The sequence below is a fragment of the Protopterus annectens genome, chromosome 3.part1 (assembly GCF_019279795.1).
Source record: "Protopterus annectens isolate FY-2018-M chromosome 3.part1, PAN1.0, whole genome shotgun sequence".
NCBI classification, from domain to species: domain Eukaryota; kingdom Metazoa; phylum Chordata; order Ceratodontiformes; family Protopteridae; genus Protopterus; species Protopterus annectens.
The window spans coordinates 621140973-621161455 of NC_056732.1; positions in this window are offsets into that span (position 1 = coordinate 621140973).

A 20483-nucleotide genomic window follows, 5' to 3' on the forward strand; every position below is an offset into this window, starting at 1 on the left:
CATGATACCTCTGAGATCATCCATGCGCAACTAATATCAGGCAAATCTGCAATGCAAATTGTGGCCTGCTACAGATCAGCCTCCATGACCCAGGACCACCACTCCACCTTTCTGGAGACACTGGAAAACATGAAGGTCCTACCAAACACCCTGATATGGCGATTTCAATTACCCTACTATTCACTGGGAAAACTACTCGAGTACAAATTTTCAGGCCCAGCGCTTCCTGAAATTCATCAACTCAAATGCCCTGGATCATCTGGTAAACTCCCCTACCAAAGGTGAAAACATATTGGACCTGGTGATCACCAACATGGGCGACAGGTGTTCCACACCGGAGGTCAACCTGTCACTGGTTAGATCAGACCATAAACTAATCACTCTGGATGTCCACACCCCACCACCACCCCCAACTAAGGAAACCACAGTAAAAAACTTTTCTAAAGCAAACTTCACCTTACTTAAGACAGAGGTGGTAAGTTTCACAGCACCCATGATAAAGGATAATGCTGCTCATGATGCAGAAACCTTGACAAATGCACTCTATGAGCACCTACAAGGATGCATGGATCGTGCCAACCCTAGCAAAACCAAGACTCACTCCTCTAAGAGAAGGAAACCAGTTTGGTGGACCCCTGCAATAAACAGGCTATACAATAGAAGGAGGAAACTAGTTCAGAAAAAAAGCAAATCCCAAGAAGGAAAGACATCCCTGATCAGTATCAGTAAGAAACTGAGGTCCCTCATGAAATCATCCAAGGCTAACTTCGAAAGAAAAATAGCCAAGGATTCAAAAGATAACCACAAAGCCTTCTTTAGCTATGTTAAGAATCTAAGTGGCAGCTTGCAGATATGCACTGAACTAGTGCAAAATAGCACAAAATATACTGAACCTACTGATATTGCCAACATCCTGGCAGATAGATTAGGTGCAAACATCACCCCCCTCTCACCCCCAAAAGGGCCCACAACAATACCGGAAAAGTGTAGTGCCCTAAAAACCACAGACACACAGGTGAAAACAGCCCTTTCAAAAGCCAGAAACACAGTGTCAATGAGACCAGATGGTGTCTCAGGCTGCGTCTTGCACGAACTACAGAACGAACTAACGTCCCACCTAAACACGCTGTTCAACCTCAGCCTCTCCACAGGCTACGTGCCCATAGAATGATGCACAGCAACGGTTATTCCTCTCCACAAAGGATGTGCCACAACTGACCCTGGTAACTATCACCCTATAAGCCTGACTAGCCTGGTCTGCAAGGCTATGGAGTGCATCATCATGGAACTCATTAACAAAGACATTGGGAACCTCCAATCACCTGACCTGACCCAGTTCGGCTTTGTTAAGAGCAGATTATGCCTACTAAACCTGGTTGACTTCTTCAAGGCAGTCACCAAGGTCATAGATGAGGGAAAGGTGGTTCACACAGCCTACCTTGACCTTGCCTAGGCTTTCGACACCATTCCCCACTCGGGTATTACCAGCCTGAACATAAACCCCTACATCACGAGATGGGTTGCCAACTTGCTTACAGACAGAACTCACATGGTAAGAATAGCGGGCTCCAGGTCTGACTCTAAACCAGTCACAAGTGGTGTCCCACAAGGCTTGGTCCTGGGACCCCTACTGTTTGGCATATACTTCTCAGAAGTACAGGCAAACACAGGAGGACTATGACTAACCAAGTTCACCGAAGACTGCAAACTTGGAGCCATAATTGACTCTCTGGCTGACATGGACATCCTCCAAAAGGGCCTTACTGAGATGGACACCTAGTGTCAAAGTCATGGCCTCAAGCTAAATGCCAAAAAATGCATAGTCATCCTGTTTGGGAAAAACAAAACACCCACGAATTACCACATAGGTGGCAGCCCCCTTAATACAGAAGAAGTAATAAGAGATCTGGGGACTCAGGTAGATAGTAATCTCTCCTTTGACAATTGTATTGCCAAAGTAATTAGGAAATCCTTTTATGTGGCCCATCTAATTACTAAAGGGTTCACATCTAGAAATAAATAGGTTATAGTGCACCTCTACTCGTCACTCATTAGACCCATCATAGAGTACAATGCCCCATTTGGGATATACCTCACAAGACACTTCCAACAGCTGGAAAAACCACAAAAGTACCTCACCAAGAGGATTACTGGTCTCAAATATATGTCCTATGCAGCCCGACTGAAAAAACTCTGGCTGTATTCAGCGGCATACCTCTTACTCAGAGGTGATCTCTGCCTGACTTACAAAGCCATGTCCAACTCAGAATTGATGGACATGCTCCACCTAAAGAAATCCAAGTCACTGCAAGCCACATTCTCTAGTGAGCTAAACCTCGCCACAACAATAAATAGAACATGCTGGAAGGATAGATTCCTGTCACAGAGACTCCCCATGCTTTGGAACAAAATTCCACATCACATCAGGTAGAGCCCCTCACTAACACTCTTCAAGAGAAACCTTGACGAGTGGATGGGTAACAGAAAATACACCCCTGGGATCTCTGCTTGACAGAGGATCAGTTAATTAATCAATGGGGTGGCAAAAGCCGACACACTCTGGCTAGGCTTATAAATACCCTCGGGCAGATAGCCTAATACCTACCTATGAACCTATGAACCTATGAACTTTGTAATTCAATATTGTTAAGCAATGGTACACTACCAATGTGTATAAATTTATTTGTTTGTTCTGTTTATTGTACTGAATGTGTTTTCAACTTTGTAATCCAAAACTGTTAGTTAATGGTATACTACCAATGTATATACTTTTATTTGACTGTTCTCTTTATTGTACTGGGGAGCTTTTCTCTCAGGGCTTCCACTGAAAATGGGCTCTGTATGGCCCAGTGGACTTTCCTGGTTAACAAACTGCAAATAACTAACTAAATAAATAAATAAACTTGTAAAACATTGATGCAAAAATACACAATTAACAAATCAGTAAGAGCAACAGCTACATACAAGATACAAGTCTACTTGGGTCTACTTTATATCCGCGAAAACCCCTTTCAGCGATTGGCTCTTTGCTAAACAATAACCAGCGAAATCTAAATTCCACAAACTGTCATTTCAGCAAATTTTTTTCTAGAGGAAAAAATTGCTTGACCATCATCGAGAATTTGCCCTTTTCCCCACTGTAATGCGATCTCTGAGTTGGTATATTTAGTTATGAGGGTGTGGGGGTGTGGGGGGCAAAGCCCCCCTCCCCACGTTGAAGGGTTTTAAATTTTGTCTGGTTTTAGATTGGTTAAGTGTTTTGTTTCCTAGGAAAAAATTTGCTGAAATGGCCATTCAAGGGAGTTAGATTTCACTGGTTATCATTTGGCGAACAGTCCTTCACTGAAAGGGTTTTTTGCGGGTGTAATATAGACCTGTCTACTGAACTAATCTCACAGGTTACTAAGATAATGTAAAAAAAATATGGTCTTAGTCCTGAATGACAGACTGTTCATGTTTATGATTTTATAATGTGAGTGGCTTGGTGCTGAGAGAGCCCAACAAATGCATTACTTCAACTGTCACTTAAGACCCCTGCTTTAACACAAGTAATTTTTGACTAGATAGCAAAGGCTCGCTGATTTTTGGAAACATATCTAAGGGGTCACAGTAGTTTTCTGGATAATTCTTGGTCCAAGTGATGACTTACCAAGCATCTTTCTCTTAACTTCTAAATTTTAAAAGGAAGTTTCCATATCCTTCAAATCATCCATAAATTTATATAGATCTGACACCACTGGAGGACCCTTTGGTTTTCCAGGAGCATTGCATAACCTTTTTCCCCCATTAACATCAACAACTGCAATATAGCATGATGCCAGGGGGGGTGGCAGTGAGTGAAAGGCAATAAGATAAAGCAGTGGGTAAGTTCTATATACCCTGCCATAAAGTGTCACAGATTCACTGCACTTCTGTCTTGGTGGGGGGAGCAAGTAATAGCCTTCCCAAAAAATATAAGTCCATGTCACCCACACCATGAGGTCACACCTGTTTGAAATATAGAAATAATTGAACAAGCTTTGCTAACCAGATATTCTAAATAGGTAGATAAATAAATCCCTTCCACAACTCATCTGGGATGTGAATTCCTAACGCTGATTGCCATCTCAACTTATAACTGGCAGTTAAGTGAAGCCTAGATAACAATAGGATAGAGTTTGTGTCTTTCGGCTTTTCCCGGTTAGGGGTTGCCACAGCGGAACTCCGGTCCGCTAATGATTGGCAGTAGATTTTTATGTACTGGCTTGCCGGGCCTAATGCACAACCTTCAACGAAGGAACGCCCATTCACGCATGTCGCTACACAGAAGATGCTCTAACTGAGAATCGAACGGGCAACGTCTAACTGTGAGGCGACAATGCTACCGCAGCACCACCACACCTTCAATATAGCCCCTTTCGTTGATTGAGTTTTATTCCTTAATCCTATTCACTAGGTGACCAATCTTGGCCAGTCTGTCCTTTTCATGACTCCTGTGGAAGAGAATAAACAATGCAGTATCCTTTGGTCTTTCTCATTCTGAAAAATGGAAACACTCCCCTGATCACTACCTCCTTTTCCAGAAATAACTGATCCCAAAATGTCAACTCTATATATTTTCATAAAAGAAACCTGACCTCAGCCGTAAAAAGATTCCAGACCTTGGAGTGGATGATGGGTCAGAGTGAATACAACCAAGTGAATGTCCTAATGAAGTTAAATGCTTGCAATGATATTTTGTATAAATCTTCCAGAATGGGAGATATGTGTTTAACTTTGTGTATCCTGACTAATGAGATTGTTCTGTAAAAAATCCTGTATCCTCCAATCTTTCCCACATAATACACTTCCAAATGGAGTTATGCCCTGGGGGAGAGAAACCCCCACCGGATTTTAAGGTAAGCAAACAAAGAATATAATTCCAAATCAGGTAATGAGATCTCCTTGCTCCAACTAGAACAGTCTGTACAGAAATGAAATAACCTTTCTCCTTAAACTCATCAGAAAGGAGTTGAACGTTTTAAGTGGGAATCTCTGAAATATAAAAAAAACATTTGGAGAACAAAACACTTAATGACAAGTACTCCTTGTAAAATGTCAAACTTAAGCCCTATCCATGTTTGGAAATTTTTTTTTACTTTTTCCATAATTATGTTCTGGGTCAAACTTAATGACATTTGTGTGTCATTGGAAAGGGTGGATCATAAATAAGTCATGTAATTGGGACCAGTTAGAAATGGGAATCTGCCCAATGCTACATGTGGAGGGGTGCAGTTAATTCTGGCTGTTTGTATTTTGGATCACTTTATTTTGAAATCCAAGGTTCCACCAAACAAAGTCAGCTTCTTGAAAAGCACATCCAAACCAGTCTTCAGGTCTAGCAGTTAGAAAAAGTCATTTGCATATAAAGACAATGAGATTTGCCATTTTCCTATATTAACTCTGGGATTGATGACATTACACAGTCTCTCATCCAATGGTTCCATATACAATGCAAATGTCAGGTGTAATAAGGGACACCCCTGTCATGTTTCCATATGCAGCCTGATTTTATGGAAAAAGCCCCACCTTGATTCTAATAGAGGGATCAGAGTATATGGCTTGTATAAGTGCCACCACTTGCTGTGGGAATGCCATCTTCCATAATACCACAAACAGAAGTATCTAGTTGATGCTGTCAAAAGCCATCTCTGCATCTAAACTAACAAGAAAGAGAGGTGCATCTAACCTATTTGCTTGATCAATGATCAGATTTTTTTTAACAAATTATCAAAGGTCAGATGGACAGTAACAAATCCTGTTTGATCTAGGTGTATTAAGTTAGGGAGAATTGCAGCAAACATATAGCTTTCAGTGAGATGAATAGCTTATAATCATGACTTAGAATAGAAATTGGACAATAGGTGCTACTCAGATGGTGGTCCTTCCATGGCTTAAGTACTGCTACTAGTGTTGCTTCCTTCTAAGAGGGAGGAATTACTCTGAAGTTTAGAATATCATTAGCTAACTGCTTTACAGATATTCACAAACTGATTTCCCCCTTCAAGTACACCCCTATTGGAAGGGCATCTGGACCTGGGCTGTTTCCCCTCTTAAGTTTGGCAAAGACATGCCAAAGCTTTTCCATTATAAAAGAATGTGCACATGCCTCTGCTTGAGACATCATGAGCCCAGAAATACTTAGGAGTCTACATATTTAGCAATGCCATAATACAATGAATTTCCACAAGGCTCCTCAGAGTAAAACTGCAACTAAAAGTGTGCATAATTTATGGAGGGGAGTTGATTATTTACCCTGAATCCAAGGTATGAATCTGTCAGATGCTACTGTCCCCTCCTTGTTGGTATAATGATTTCAATTTCTGAAGAAGAGTGGATAAATTCTAGAGGCTTGGAACTTAAGTTCATCAGAATCAACCTTGAATTGAATATAATTATCCATGGCTTCACTAGCTTGATCCAGTTATTGTACAGCATCACATTTCCCCCACAGCATCTCCAAATGCACTTAATAGAGGCCCTGATGTGTGACCTCTAACGTCTGCCTAGCTTTGCCTTTGTCCTACGCTTCCTTTCTTTTCAGAACTACAATTGACTTTTGTTTTAAGGCCTCCCAGTTTGTAGTAAATGGACTTACACTCAAATTATTTTCCACGACCTCCCCCCTTTCAAAACTCCCAGCTATGCTATCCTTTAAGACCTGATCCTTAATTAACATAAGATTAACTCTCCATGTTGGAGTTATAGTTGTCTTATCAATGGAGACAGAGCATAATAGATAGCAGTGGTCTAAAAGTGATATTGGAAGTGCAGAAAAACCTGTAGGACTGTTCATTTGATGCAAAAGCTTTGCCTATTCTGAAACAACATTTATGTCTTACTGAGTAACAAGAAAACCCCAACAGCACACATTTTGCCCACCTAAACAGGTCCACCATACCGGGTCTATATCACTTCATCAAAACAGCAGAAGTTCGAACACCATATGTTCGAACTTCTAACCTTGAAGTGCAAAACCATCGAAGGCTTAGAACAGTGATTTTTTTCCCAGGGAAAAAAATGCTGTTCCAAGAAACACACACACAACACAAGCACACCAAAAAAACAGCAATCCATACACATACACTTAAAATCCTACATCTAAGATTACACTAAACTGTACATACACTACTATATATCCACTTACCTTAACCCAAACCCTAACCCTAAGGTCCGTCACTATCGCACACTCACATGACCCATGCCCTAACCCTAACTCACCTATCTCACCCTAACCCTAAAGTCTGTCACTATGGCACACCCACCTCACCCGCACCCTAACTCTAACTCACCTAACCCATGCCCTAACCATAACGTCCACACAATCGCTCACTTACCTGAACCTGACCTATAACTTTCCACCACAGTGCTGACAATCGCGAAGTCACAGAAATAGCCCACTGAATTATTTCCCTGGGAAAGAATTCAGTGTTCTGTGGCTTCACAATAATCAGTTTTCGAACTTCACAGTTCGAACATATGATGAACTGATAGGAACCCCACCATACCTACAATTGAGGCCAAACTACCTAGATGTCTGCCCAGTGAATGGACTGACACTACTCTCTTACCAGAATGCATCACATCTAGCTCTATAGCAGTGGTCCATTTCCCTATCTAAATAGCACATCCATTCTGAAGGTACACCCAGTCCTTCACAAAGAAAGTGATGTCCCAGGTATACTACCAGGTGGAATGTAAACAGCTGTAAATGAACACAACATTGTCACTAGTCTACATTTTATCAAAGCATACCTCCCCCATCTGTGCCCATCAGTGAAATAGAAAGACTCACTATGAACAAAACCACTCCTCCTCCTCCTCTCCTCCGTTATGGCTATACTGCATAGATCCCCATGTTATAGACATTTTTCTCCAGATTTAAATGCTTTCCTTCACTCAAGTAGGCTTCCTGCAGCATAATTATGGCTGGAACTAACCACCTGAAGTAAGCAAAATGCTTGTCTCCTTTAAAAAGATGCATGATTGCATTAACATTCCAAGATAACAGTCTTCATTTTTGCATAATTATTTGCAATTGTAGGCTATTGGCTCTAGGGCCTATACAAGCCTAGCCAAACAATTCCGGATATTTCTTCCCACAATATTTACTTCCCTGGACCTCTGTCTAACATGACAACTGACGTGATCCCTGGGGTGAATTTCCTATCTTCCATCCAGTTGTCAAGGTTCCTTTTGCAGAAGGCCAAGGAGACGCTCCGCTTGACATGTATGGGCAATTTATTCCAGAGTATGGAGAGTCTCTGGGTCAGGAACCTATCCCTCCAGCATGTTTTATTCATTGTGATGACAAGGTTTAGATCCCTGGAGCATGTGGCTCTGAGGGATTGGGATTTCTTTAAGTGGAGCATGTCCAACAGCTCAGGGTTTGACATGACCATGTATGTTAAGCAGAGATCGCCTTTGAGTAGAAGATATGCCACAGAGTATAGCTGGAGTTTTTTTAGATGGTCAGCATAAGGCATCTGCTTTAGGCCTGTGATTCTTTTAATGAGGTGTTTCTGCAGCCTTTCCAGCTGTTGCAGATGTCTTGTGAGGTACATACCAAATGGGGTGCTGTGCTCAATAATGGATCTAATGAGGGATGAGTACAGTGGGACAATGACCTCCTTTTTTTCTGGATGAAAAGCCCTTAGTGATGAGGTGTGCCACATAGAAGGATTTCCTGACTGTTATGGCGATGTGGTTATTGAAGGTGAGACCACTGTCCACCTGTGTTCCTAAGTCTCTCATCACACTTTTGGTGTTTAGTGTACTACCACCTATGTGGTAATTCATGGGTACATGTTTTTTTCCCAAAGGGGATAACTATACATTTCTTGGCATTAAGTTTGAGCCCATGGCTCTGGCACCAAGCATCTGTTTCTGTAAGGCCCTTTTGTAGAATATCCACATCATTTGGGGATTCAATAATGGCTCCCAGTTTGCAGTCATCTGTGAACTTTCTTAGCCAGAGTCCCTTAGTTTTGACCTGTACTTCAAAGAAGTAGATGCCAAACAAGAGCGGTTCCAGGACTGAACCCTGTGGTACTCCACTTGTTACTTGTCTGGAGCTGGATTTGGAGTCAGCTACTTTTATAGTCTGGGTTCTGTCAGTAAGCCAGTTGGCAACCCATCAAGTGACGTAGGGATTTATGCCCAGCTTAGTATGTTTATCTATGATTCCAGGGTGGGGGATGGTGTCGAAGGCCTTGGCGAGGTCCAGATAGGCTGTGTGGACTATCTTACCCTCGTCCACAACTCTGGAGACTGAATCAAAGAAGTCAACCAGGTTCAGAAGACAAGATCGGCCCTTCACAAACCCAAAATAGGTGGGGTCCAGTGTTTGAAGTTTGCCAATGTCTTTGTTTATAAGTTCCATGATAATGCATTCCATGCCCTTGCAGATCAGGCTCATCAGACTGATGGGACGGTAGTCCCCGGGATCCAAGGTGGATCCCCCCTTGTGGAGTGGGATAACTGTAGCTGTGCACCATTCAGTGGGCACGAAGCCTGAGGTGAGTCTATGATTAAACATGATACTTAGGTGAGGTGACAGTTGATTTTGTAGTTCATGTAGTACACAGCCTGGGATGTCATCTGGTCCCATGGATGCTGTATTCTTAGCTTTGGAGAGTGCGGTTTCTACCTGTGAGGCTGTGATTACCAGAATTTGGCAATCTTTTGGTATTGGGATGGGCACTTTAGGGGGTGAGAGGGGGTGAAGTTGGCACTAAATCAATCTGTCAGGATATTGGCAATATCCTTGGGATCGGTATATTTAATGCCATTCTGTTGTAGCTCAGAGCAGATCTGAGCATTGCCATTTAGATTAATGACATAACTATAGAATGCCTTGTGGTTGTCTTTGGAACCTTTGGCAATTTTATTTTTGTAACTAGCTTTGGAGGATTTTATGATGGATCTCAGCTTCTTACTGAGGCTGGTAAGGGAGTTTTATTGCATCCTGGGATTTTCCTCTTTTCTGCAACAGTTTCTTACTTCTGTTGTATAGTTTGTTTATGGCAGGGGACCACCAGATCGGCTTCCTTTTTTTGGAGGAGAGCATCTTGATTCTATTTGGGATGGCACGATTCATGCAAGAGTGGATGTACTCATACAGTGCCTTAATGTGGGATTCAGCAGTCAAACTTTCAACTCCTGTCTGCATGGGTGCCATGAGGTTTGTCACTTCTGACTTAATTAGCATGAAGTTGGCTTTGGAGAAGTTTTTACTGAGGTTTCCTTACTGGGGGGTGGGGTTGGGATGTGAATGTCAATGGTGATTTGCTTATGGTCAGACCTGACCAATGATGGGGTGACCACTGGTGTGAAGCATCTATCTCCCATGTTGGTAATGACCAGGTCTAGGATATTGGACAATGGATTAGTTGATCCAGGGCATTGGAATTTATGAATTTCAAGAACCGTTGGAAAAAGGTGTTGGCACCCGAGTAGTTTTCCCAGTTAATGCAGGGTAGTTGAAATCACCCAGTATTAGGGTGTTTGGTTGTAAGCTAATATTTTCCAGTATGTTTAAAAAGGTATAGTGAGAAGCTTGGGGCATGGTGGGAGATCTGTAGCAAGCTACAATTTGGATTGCAGTCTTACCTAGTGTTAGTTGCACCTGGAGAATTTCAGATTTATTGTGTTGGGCAACTAGCCTGGAGGTGTGAATATCCTTGGTGAATATGGACACTTCTCCACCTTTAGTGTTTCAGTCTTGGTTTGGTGGCCGAAAAGTGTGGTAAGAGTTGTAGCCTGGTTTTGCAGGGGTGCTTTCTGGAGTCTTGAACCAGGTCTTAGTTACTGCACAGATATCAATGGTCTCCATTTTTAGGAGTGCCTCGAGAGAGTACATTTTGAGGTTTAGACTTCTAGCATTGAGTAGCATTATCTTCAGATTTTGCATGCTTGTATCTGTTATGGTGGTGGTTTTGTCCATTGAACCTTGCCTAAAAAAGGCACTATAGGGGTGGCAAGAGCTTTAGCCAGTAACCTGAATCCCAGGGGTGACAGGTGCAGACCATCTCTGGCAAAGCATCCTGGTTTGCCGATCATGTTGTCCCAGGCAGACAGATAGTGGATCCCCTTTGAATGACACCAGAATCTTAGCCAATTGTTGAAGTCAATAATTTTGTCCTTATACTGTGGTATCATTCTGGGTGAAGGCAGGATACTACTCAGGGCTAGGGTCATACTTGCCTGGGCCACATCATCTGTGACCTCTTCCATGTCTCTTTTCATGTAGTCCAGGGAGGTATGTCTCAAGTCATTCACTCCAACATGGACAATGACAGAGTTGTATTTGTACTTGTTGGGAAGTGACTTGAGTGCATGCGTTATGTGGTGAATCATGGTACCTGACAGGCAGCTGACTGTAATTTTCTCCTTGCTCAGCCTGGTGAGTGGGACATCAGTGTGCCTGACTACAGAGTCACCTATGACTAAGGTGTTGGGTACGCTGTCTAGCCTTATGGGCTGTTGTTGGGTGGCACACTGCTGTTGTGAGCTATGTGTCACTGTGGTTGTGACTGGTGTTTGCTTGCATTTCAGCTTTGGAGGGCCTTGTTGCTTGGGCAGGTTAATGTTAAGGTCCTCCACATATGTGGGTTTAGTGTTGCTATGTGTGGGTATTGATGGTATGGGTTTTGAAGGGCTATGTGCTGCTTGACGTGTAGTGCAGGTGTTAACCTTCTCCTCTTGACTGTCTAGCACAATATTGGCCGGAGAGAGCTTTGTTTCCAGTTTGGCTATGTAAGTGCATCTCTCACAGGTTGTAGTGTTGGGTGGTAGGAGCAGAGGGTTGTCTGTGTACATGAGGCAGCTGCTGCATTGCCCCAGTATGCCCAGATTCACCAGGTGGACAGGAGAAATCACCGGAAGCTGACCTTTGGACATGCCTGTTTAGGTGCTTTTTTGGTAAAGTACAAGAGCTGTTTTCCCTTACCTTTGCAAGGTACTTTGCAATTATAGGCTGTTTAGTGCCTACAATTAATTTCTCCTTATTAACAAGGAGAGTTGAGTGCTGGTATCAGTTTAAGGCTTCCTAGTGCTTTCCAGCAGGTTCTAGAGCAAGTGCTAGTCACAGGGGTTTGGATTTTAGTGCTACTACTGAGACACCAGCTAGTTCTAAAGCAAAATTTGAAGAGCAGACTTTCTGGCACCTGGAATAATTTTAACCATATTCCTGCGGTGCAGCACAATGTGAAAAATGCACAAACACGTGTTTTTAAGCCAGAAAGTTGAAAGGGATAGAAATTAGCCCAAAATGACTGATACAATTACAATTTCAGAGCTGGAAACCACTTCTCTAGTGTTAGATAGGCAGTACAATACTTATCACTCCCATTAATAAGCAGTAATACTTCCCTCTACCACAGCAAGATCTGGATAGCTCTGAAGACAGAAAACAAAGTCCTGAAACCAGCAAAGCCTGGGATCTGGACTATACTAGCTAGGAAAGCCGGAAATGAGCTAACAAGATAATATTTTTTTTTGGTTAAAATAGGCTAAACAATGCAATAATATGGTAAATAAACACAGAAAAGGCTAACGCACTTGAGTGTGTAGCCCTAAACAGTAAATGCAATTAAAACTCTACAAAATTAGCAGTTTAAAACTTTTTGAATGAAGCAAGGCAAGTGCACAACTGAAAAACGATTTAAGAGGCACTAATACAGTAGAATAAGTAGCTAGTCTACATATACAGAAAAGTCTAAATATAAAGAAAAGCAGCAAAATCACACTAAAACTATTCAGATGCAGTGCAACCTAGAGCACTTGAGTTGTAGCAATATTAAGGCAAATACAGTTTTAATAAATGCACTAAAATATACTCTATATTTCCAAAATGTTTGAGAAGCACAGTCAGAACACAAGGAGGTTCAGGCATTTTTTTTGTAAGAAAGGGAGAAAGGAGGAAAAGAAGGAAAGAAGCTAAGTGGGTTGGCCTTCTCAGATGTTGTCTCTGTTTTAGGTAGAATGAGCTAATGATCCTAGATTGGGAGGAGTGTCCCAGATCAAATTTACAGTAGCGGTGGGCAACTGCAAAGCCACCAAGTATAACAGCAAGACACCAACAGGGATAGAGGGTGGGGAACAATACTAAAGGTAGTAGCCTACACTCTCTTAGACAGTAAACACTACAGAAATGTTTATCACAGCAGTGAGCCACAAAATGAAAGTTTTTAAACAGATAAAGGAGCAAGGAGACTCTACAGGATGCTTTTAACTGCAAACAAATATATGATTCACTCCTTGGCAGGAAATCAGAACAAACAAATAGGTGCTTAACAAGTACAGAAAATACCTTTCACACAGTGAAACTAGCTATAAAGCTTAACAAACAGTGTGACAATAAAAAAAATATTTCTCAGGCCCTGTAAGGTAGACAATTTTAGTTTAACCATGCAGATGAGTTAATAGCAATAAAATACAGTAATAGGTATGCAGCAGGCAGTAAAAAGTGCTATATATAAATTGCTAGAAGCAATAATCAGTATAAATAAGCCAAAAAACAGGGATCAGAGTTGTAGTCAATGCCCCTCCTCCACTCAGCTCAGTGTGTATAGACAGAAATCCTCTCAAAGTTAAGGCTTAAATACCAGAAGAAACAACCTTAGACAACTTTTTAAAAGAAGCTCAAAAGAACCAATGAGTGCTTACTCCAAGCCCTAGACCACCCAACCCCCACTAGCCAGCAGCCAATCAACACAATCCTGCCACAAAGGTAAAGAAAGGCTTCTGCTAATTCAAGATGGCCTAGTCATGTGCTCAGAACAATCACTGCAAAAACAAACAGTCCCAAAGACAGCAAATCTGAACTGGGACAATACTAAAGCTAGTAGCCTACACTCTTTTAGACAGTAAACACTACAGAAATGTTTATCACAGCAGTGAGCCACAAAATGAAAGTTTTTAAACAGATAAAGGAGCAAGGAGAGTCTACAGAATGCTTTTAATGGCAAACAAATCAGTTATATAATACAGTCCTTGGCAGGAAATCAGAACAAACAAATAGGTGCTTAACAAGTACAGAAAATACATTTCACACAGTGAAACTACCCAAAAAGCTTAACAAACAGTGTGACAGTAACAAACTTATTTCTCAGGCCCTGTAAGGCAGATAATTTTAGTTTAACCATGCAGACTAGTTAATAGCAATAAAATAAAGTAAAAAGTATGCAGCAGGCAGTAAAAAGTGCTATATATAAATTGCTAGAAGCAATAATCAGTATAAATAAGCCAAAAAACAGGGATCAGAGTTGTAGTCAATGCCCCTCCTCCACTCAGCTCAGTGTGTATAGACAGAAATCCTCTCAAAGTTAAGGCTTAAATACCAGAAGAAACAACCTTAGACAACTTTTTAAAAAAAAGCTCAAAAGAACCAATGAGTGCTTACTCCAAGCCCTAGACCACCCAACCCCCACTAGCCAGCAGCCAATCAACACAATCCTGCCACGAAGGTAAAGAAAGGCTTCTGCTAATTCAAGATGGTCTAGTCATGTGCTCAGAACAATCACTGCAAAAACAAACAGTCCCAAAGACAGCAAATCTGAACTGGGACAATACTAAAGCTAGTAGCCTACACTCTTTTAGACAGTAAACACTACAGAAATGTTTATCACAGCAGTGAGCCACAAAATGAAAGTTTTTAAACAGATAAAGGAGCAAGGAGAGTCTACAGAATGCTTTTAATGGCAAACAAATCAGTTATATAATACAGTCCTTGGCAGGAAATCAGAACAAACAAATAGGTGCTTAACAAGTACAGAAAATACATTTCACACAGTGAAACTACCCAAAAAGCTTAACAAACAGTGTGACAGTAACAAACTTATTTCTCAGGCCCTGTAAGGCAGATAATTTTAGTTTAACCATACAGACTAGTTAATAGCAATAAAATAAAGTAAAAAGTATGCAACAGGCAGTAAAAAGTGCTATATATAAATTGCTAGAAGCAATAATCAGTATAAATAAGGCAAAAAAACTGGATACTTATTGTTATATATCTCAGATCAGAGTTGTAGTTAATGCCCCTCCTCCACTCGGCTCAGTGTGTTTAGACAGAAATCCTCTCAAAGTTAGGGCTTAAATACCGGAAGATACAACCTTAGACAACTTTTTTAAAAAAGCTTGAAAGAACCAATGAGTGCACACTCCAAGTCCTAGACCACCCAACCCCTACTTGCCAGCAGCCAATCAACACAATCCTGCCACGAAGGTAAAGAAAGGCTTCTGCTAATTCAAGAAGGCCTGGTCGTGCTCAGAACAATCACTGCAAAAACAAACAGGCCCAATGACAGCAAATCTGAACTGGGGCAATACTAAAGCTAGTAGCCTACACTCTTTTAGACAGTAAACACTATAGAAATGTTTATCACAGCAGTGAGCCACAAAATGAAAGTTTTTAAACAGATAAAGGAGCAAGGAGACTCCACAGAATGCTTTTAACGGCAAACAAATCAGTTGTATGATAAAGTCCTTGGCAGGTGCTTAACTAGTACAGAAAATACCTTTCACACAGTGAAACTAGCTATAAAGCTTAACAAACAGTGTGACAGTAAAAAAAAGTATTTCTCAGGCCCTGTAAGGCAGACAATTTTAGTTTAACCGTGCAGATTAGTTAATAGCAATAAAAATACAGCAAAAAATATGTAATAGGAAACCAACTCAAAAACAAAACATACACTGGAGCCAGAATAAATTACCAACTCAAAAATAAAACATACACTGGAGCCAGAATAAATTTAATCTGGCTCCAGTGTATGTTTTGTTTTACAGTAAAAAGTATGCAGCAGGCAGTAAAAAGTGCTATGTATAAATTGTTAGAAGCAATAACCAGTATAAATAAGCCAAAAAAAAACAGGATACTTATTGTTATATATCTCAGATCAGAGTTGTAGTCAATGCCCCTCCTCCACTTGGCTCGGTGATCCACTGTGGTGACCCCTAATGGTAGAAGCTGAAAGACAAAGAATTTGTAATTGTTTTCTGTGGTAGGGTACTGATCTCCATAGACCTTTTTCATTTTCAGCCTGGGAGTGGTGTCTGGTTAAGTGACTTGCTCAGAATCACAGTTAGACAATGGAGGCTGAGGACATGATCACATATAGTGAGCTATGCATTTATTAGACATCTCATTCAAAACAGTAACAGGCAGCATTGTAATATATGTTAACAAATGAGTCTACCAGTTTGCAGCACCAAGACAACTCCCAAATACATAGCAACACATATCAAGAAAACTATAATATAAATTTGCATAACAGACCAAACTCTATAAACTAGTCTTCTTCTCTTCCGGCTGTTCCTGTTAGGGGTCACCACAGTGGATCATCTGTTTCCATTTCTTCTTGTCCTCTGAATATTGCTCTGTCACACCATCCACCTGCATGTCCTCTCTCACCATGTCCATAAACCTTATCTTAGGCCTTCCTGTTTTCCTCTTACCTGGCAGCTCCATCCTTAGTATCCATCTCCCAATATACCCATCATCCCTCCTCAGAACATGTCCGAACCAACTCAATCTCACCTCTCTGACTTTGTCTCCAAAGTGTCCAACCTGAGCTAACCCTCTAGTATACTGATTCCTAATCCTGTCCATCCTTGCGACACCCAGTGCAAATCTTAACATCTTTAACTCTGCCACTTTCAGCTCTGACTCCTGCCTTTTTGTCAATGCCACTGTCTCCAATCCATACAGCATAGCTGGTCTCACTATACTCTTGTAGACCTTCCCTTTCTCTCTTACTGGTACCCATCTGTCACAAATCACTCCTGACACTCTTCTCTACCCATTCCACCCTGCCTGAACTCTCTTCTTCACCTCTCTTCTACACTCACCATTATTCTGAACTGTTGATCCCAAGTACTTAAACTCATCCACCTTCGCCAACTCTACTCCCTCCATCCTCACCATTCCTCTATCCACCCTCTCCTTCACATACACATATTCTGTCTTAGTCCTGCTGACCTTCATTCCTCTCCTCTCTAGAGCATATCTCCACCTCTCCATGGTCTCCTCAACCTGGGCCCTACTCTCACTACAGATCACAATGTCATCTGCAAACATCATAGCCCATGGGGCCTTCGGCCTGATCTTGTCTGTCAACCTGTCCATCACCATTGTAAATAAGAAAGGGCTCAGAGCTGATCCTTGATGTAATCCCACTTCCACCTTAAACAGATCTGTCACTCCCACTGCAGACTTCACCACTGTCACACTACCCTCATACATATCCTGTACCACTCTTACATACTTCTCTGCCACTCCTGACTTTTTCATACAATACCACAACTCCTCTCTAGGCACCCTATTATATGCTTTCCCAAGTCCAAAAAAACACAGTGCAACTCCTTCTGACCTTCTCTAAAGCTATCTAAACTCTACATAAAGTAGTATACCAGATAGATCCTATATACATGAGAGCTAATGCTAATCATATTATCTCAGATACATCTTCCAAGGAGGAGGTATACACCCTCTTTTCAGGTGGAGACTAACTGGATTTATCACAATGTAATGGAAGTGTCCAATTGCTATGGAGAGGGGATAGCCACTCATTTGTCCAGCTCTCAGTCTTTATCCACTTACCTGTAATAAGGCTACTTGTTTAGTATTAACTGTGGAAATACTACCCAAGCTCTCAAACATTTAAGCTATGATTCTGTACCTAGAACCATTCTGCAGCACCCTGAACCATGAAGGTACCAACCAGTGATGACAAGAAACAGTGTCACATATTTTGAGCATATAGTAGGAACTCTCAACAAGCCAAGGAATGCCATTCACTCCTGCAGAGTACAAATATCTCTCCAGGTCAAAATTATACAATAAAAATCTACCCTCTTCACTGGGTGACCACCAGGTCATCACTACCCACTACTAACTCTGCTTCTCCTTAGCAAAAACAACTGATAGCATGTTTAAAACTGCCTGCAGAGTGCACTGTGCTAGAAACCCACACCCCAGCTATGAACCGTATGCTCAGCAAGAGCTGCTGTCCTCCATATGGTTAGAGCAGGACCACAACAAAACTCCATCTGATATCTAAGAAGGGAAGGTGTTATGAAATGATACTGGTGCATCCTTTAAAATTGTATGCTACCACCCAATATAAGATAGGCGGTTTACACCCTTCAACTAAGCTGATGACTCAACGATCACATAAAGAAAGACTTCTTTAAAACCTCATTCCTCCCTTGTGTGCATTATAGGTTCGTAGGTTCATAGGTTCATACTAGGCTATCTGTCCTAGGGCATTTATAAGCCTAGCCAGAGTGTGTTTGGCTTTCGCCACCCATTTTAAATTAATTTTGCTATGCCCTTTTTCGAGGTTAGTATACTATGCCTCTGTCTAACAGTGACACAGAAGTGATACCCGGGATAAACCTACGATCTCCCATCCACTCATCAAGATTCCTCTTGAAGAGAGTCAATGAGGGACTCTGCCTAACCTGGACTGGGATTTTATTCCAGAGTGAAGGGAGCCTCTGGGTTATGAATCTGTCCCTCCGGCATGTCCTATTTATTTCAGTGCTGAGGTTCAAGTCTCTCGAGTGCGTAGCTCAATGGGATTTGGATTTTCTGAGGTGCAGTATGTCCATTAATTCCAGGTTGGACATGGCTTTATACGTCAGGCACAGATCGCCTCTGAGCAGGCCGTATGCCACTGAGTAGAGCTGGAGTTTCTTTAACCGGGCAGCATATGGCATCTGTTTGAGCCCTTTGATCCTCTTGGTGAGGTACTTTTGGGGTCTTTCCAGTTGCTGCAGGTGTCTGGTAAGGTACATCCCAAATGGGGCATTGTACTCAATTATGGGCCTGATGAGGGATGAGTAAAGAGGCACGATGACCTCCCCTGATCTAGATGTGAATCCCTTCATGATTAGGTGGGCTATATAAAATGTTTTTCTAACCACTTTGGCCACATGGTTGTCAAATGAGAGATTGCTATCAACTTGGGTCCCCAGGTCCCTAATTACTTCTTCTGTACTTAATGGATTACCACCTATGTGGTAATTTGTTGGCACTTTGTTTTTGCCAAAGGGGATGACTATACACTTTTTGGCATTTAGCTTGAGGCCATGGCTCTGGCACCAGTTGTCTGTTTCTATGAGGCCCTTTTGGAGGATGCTTGTGTCGGCTGGAGAGTCGATTATGGCGCCCAGTTTGCAGTCATCTGCGAACTTGGTCAGCCACAGTCCTTGCGTGTTGGCCTGTACCTCCAAGAAATATATACCAAACAAGAGAGGTCCCAGGACTGAGCCTTGTGGGACGCCACTTGTAACTGTTTTGGAGTCTGACATGGCTCCAGCAATTCTAACCATGTGGGTTCTGTCCTTGAGCCAGTTTGCAACCCATCTATTGACATAGGAGTTTATATTTAAGCTGGTGAGCTTATCCTTAATGCCCGAGTGGGGTATTGTATCGAAGGCTTTTGCGAGGTCCAGGTAGGCTGTGTGGACCACCTTCCCCTCGTCAATGGCCTTGGTGACTGTTTCAAAGAAATCGACCAGGTTTAAGAGGCAGGATCTGCCCTTAACAAAGCCGAACTGGGTAGGATCCAGTGTCTGTAGGTCCCCAATATCTTTATTTATGAGGTCCATGATGATCCTTTCCATAGCTTTGCAGACCAAGCTAGTCAGGCTTATGGGGCGATAGTTTCCAGGATCTGTTGAGGCACCACCTTTGTGGAGAGGGACCACTGTTGCTGTACGCCACTCTTTGGGTACATATCCTGTAGTAAGGCTGAGATTGAACAGTAGTTTTATGTTTGGGTTTAGCTCTTCTTGAAGTTCATGTAGGATGCAGCCCAGGACACCATCTGGTCCCATTGATGCTGTGTTTTTTGCTTTGGAGAGGGCAGCTCTTACCTGAGCATCTGAGATGTCAGGGGGGCAGCACTCTGCTGGGATAGATATTTGCCCTTTTGGTGGGAAGGGGGGGAGAAGTTTGCGCTGAACCTGTCAGCTAGGATGTTGGCAATGTCTGTGGGTTCGGTGTATTTTTTGTCATTTTGGACTAATTCTGAGCATATCTGGGAATTCCCACCCAGGTTCCTAACATAACTAAAGAAAGCTTTGTGATTATCCTTAGTGTCCTGTGCAATTTTTCTCTCGAAGCTGGCCTTAGACGATTTTATGAGTGCCCGTAGTTTTTTGCTAATACTGATCAGAGATGCCTTCACTTTTTGGGATTTTGCTCTATCATGTAGTAGCTTCCTCCTTCTATTGTATAGTTTGTTTATGGCTGGAGTCCACCAGACAAGACATCTGCCTTTGGAGAATTGGGTCTTGGTTTTATTTGGGATTGCATGATCCATGCATTCCTGAAGGTGTTTATAGAATGTGTTTATAAAGGATTCTGCAGTCTGGGCCATATTTTCCACAGGCCCGGGGGCTTTGAAGGATTCCACCTCGGTTTTGAATAGTGCAAAATTTGCTTTAGAGAAGTTTTT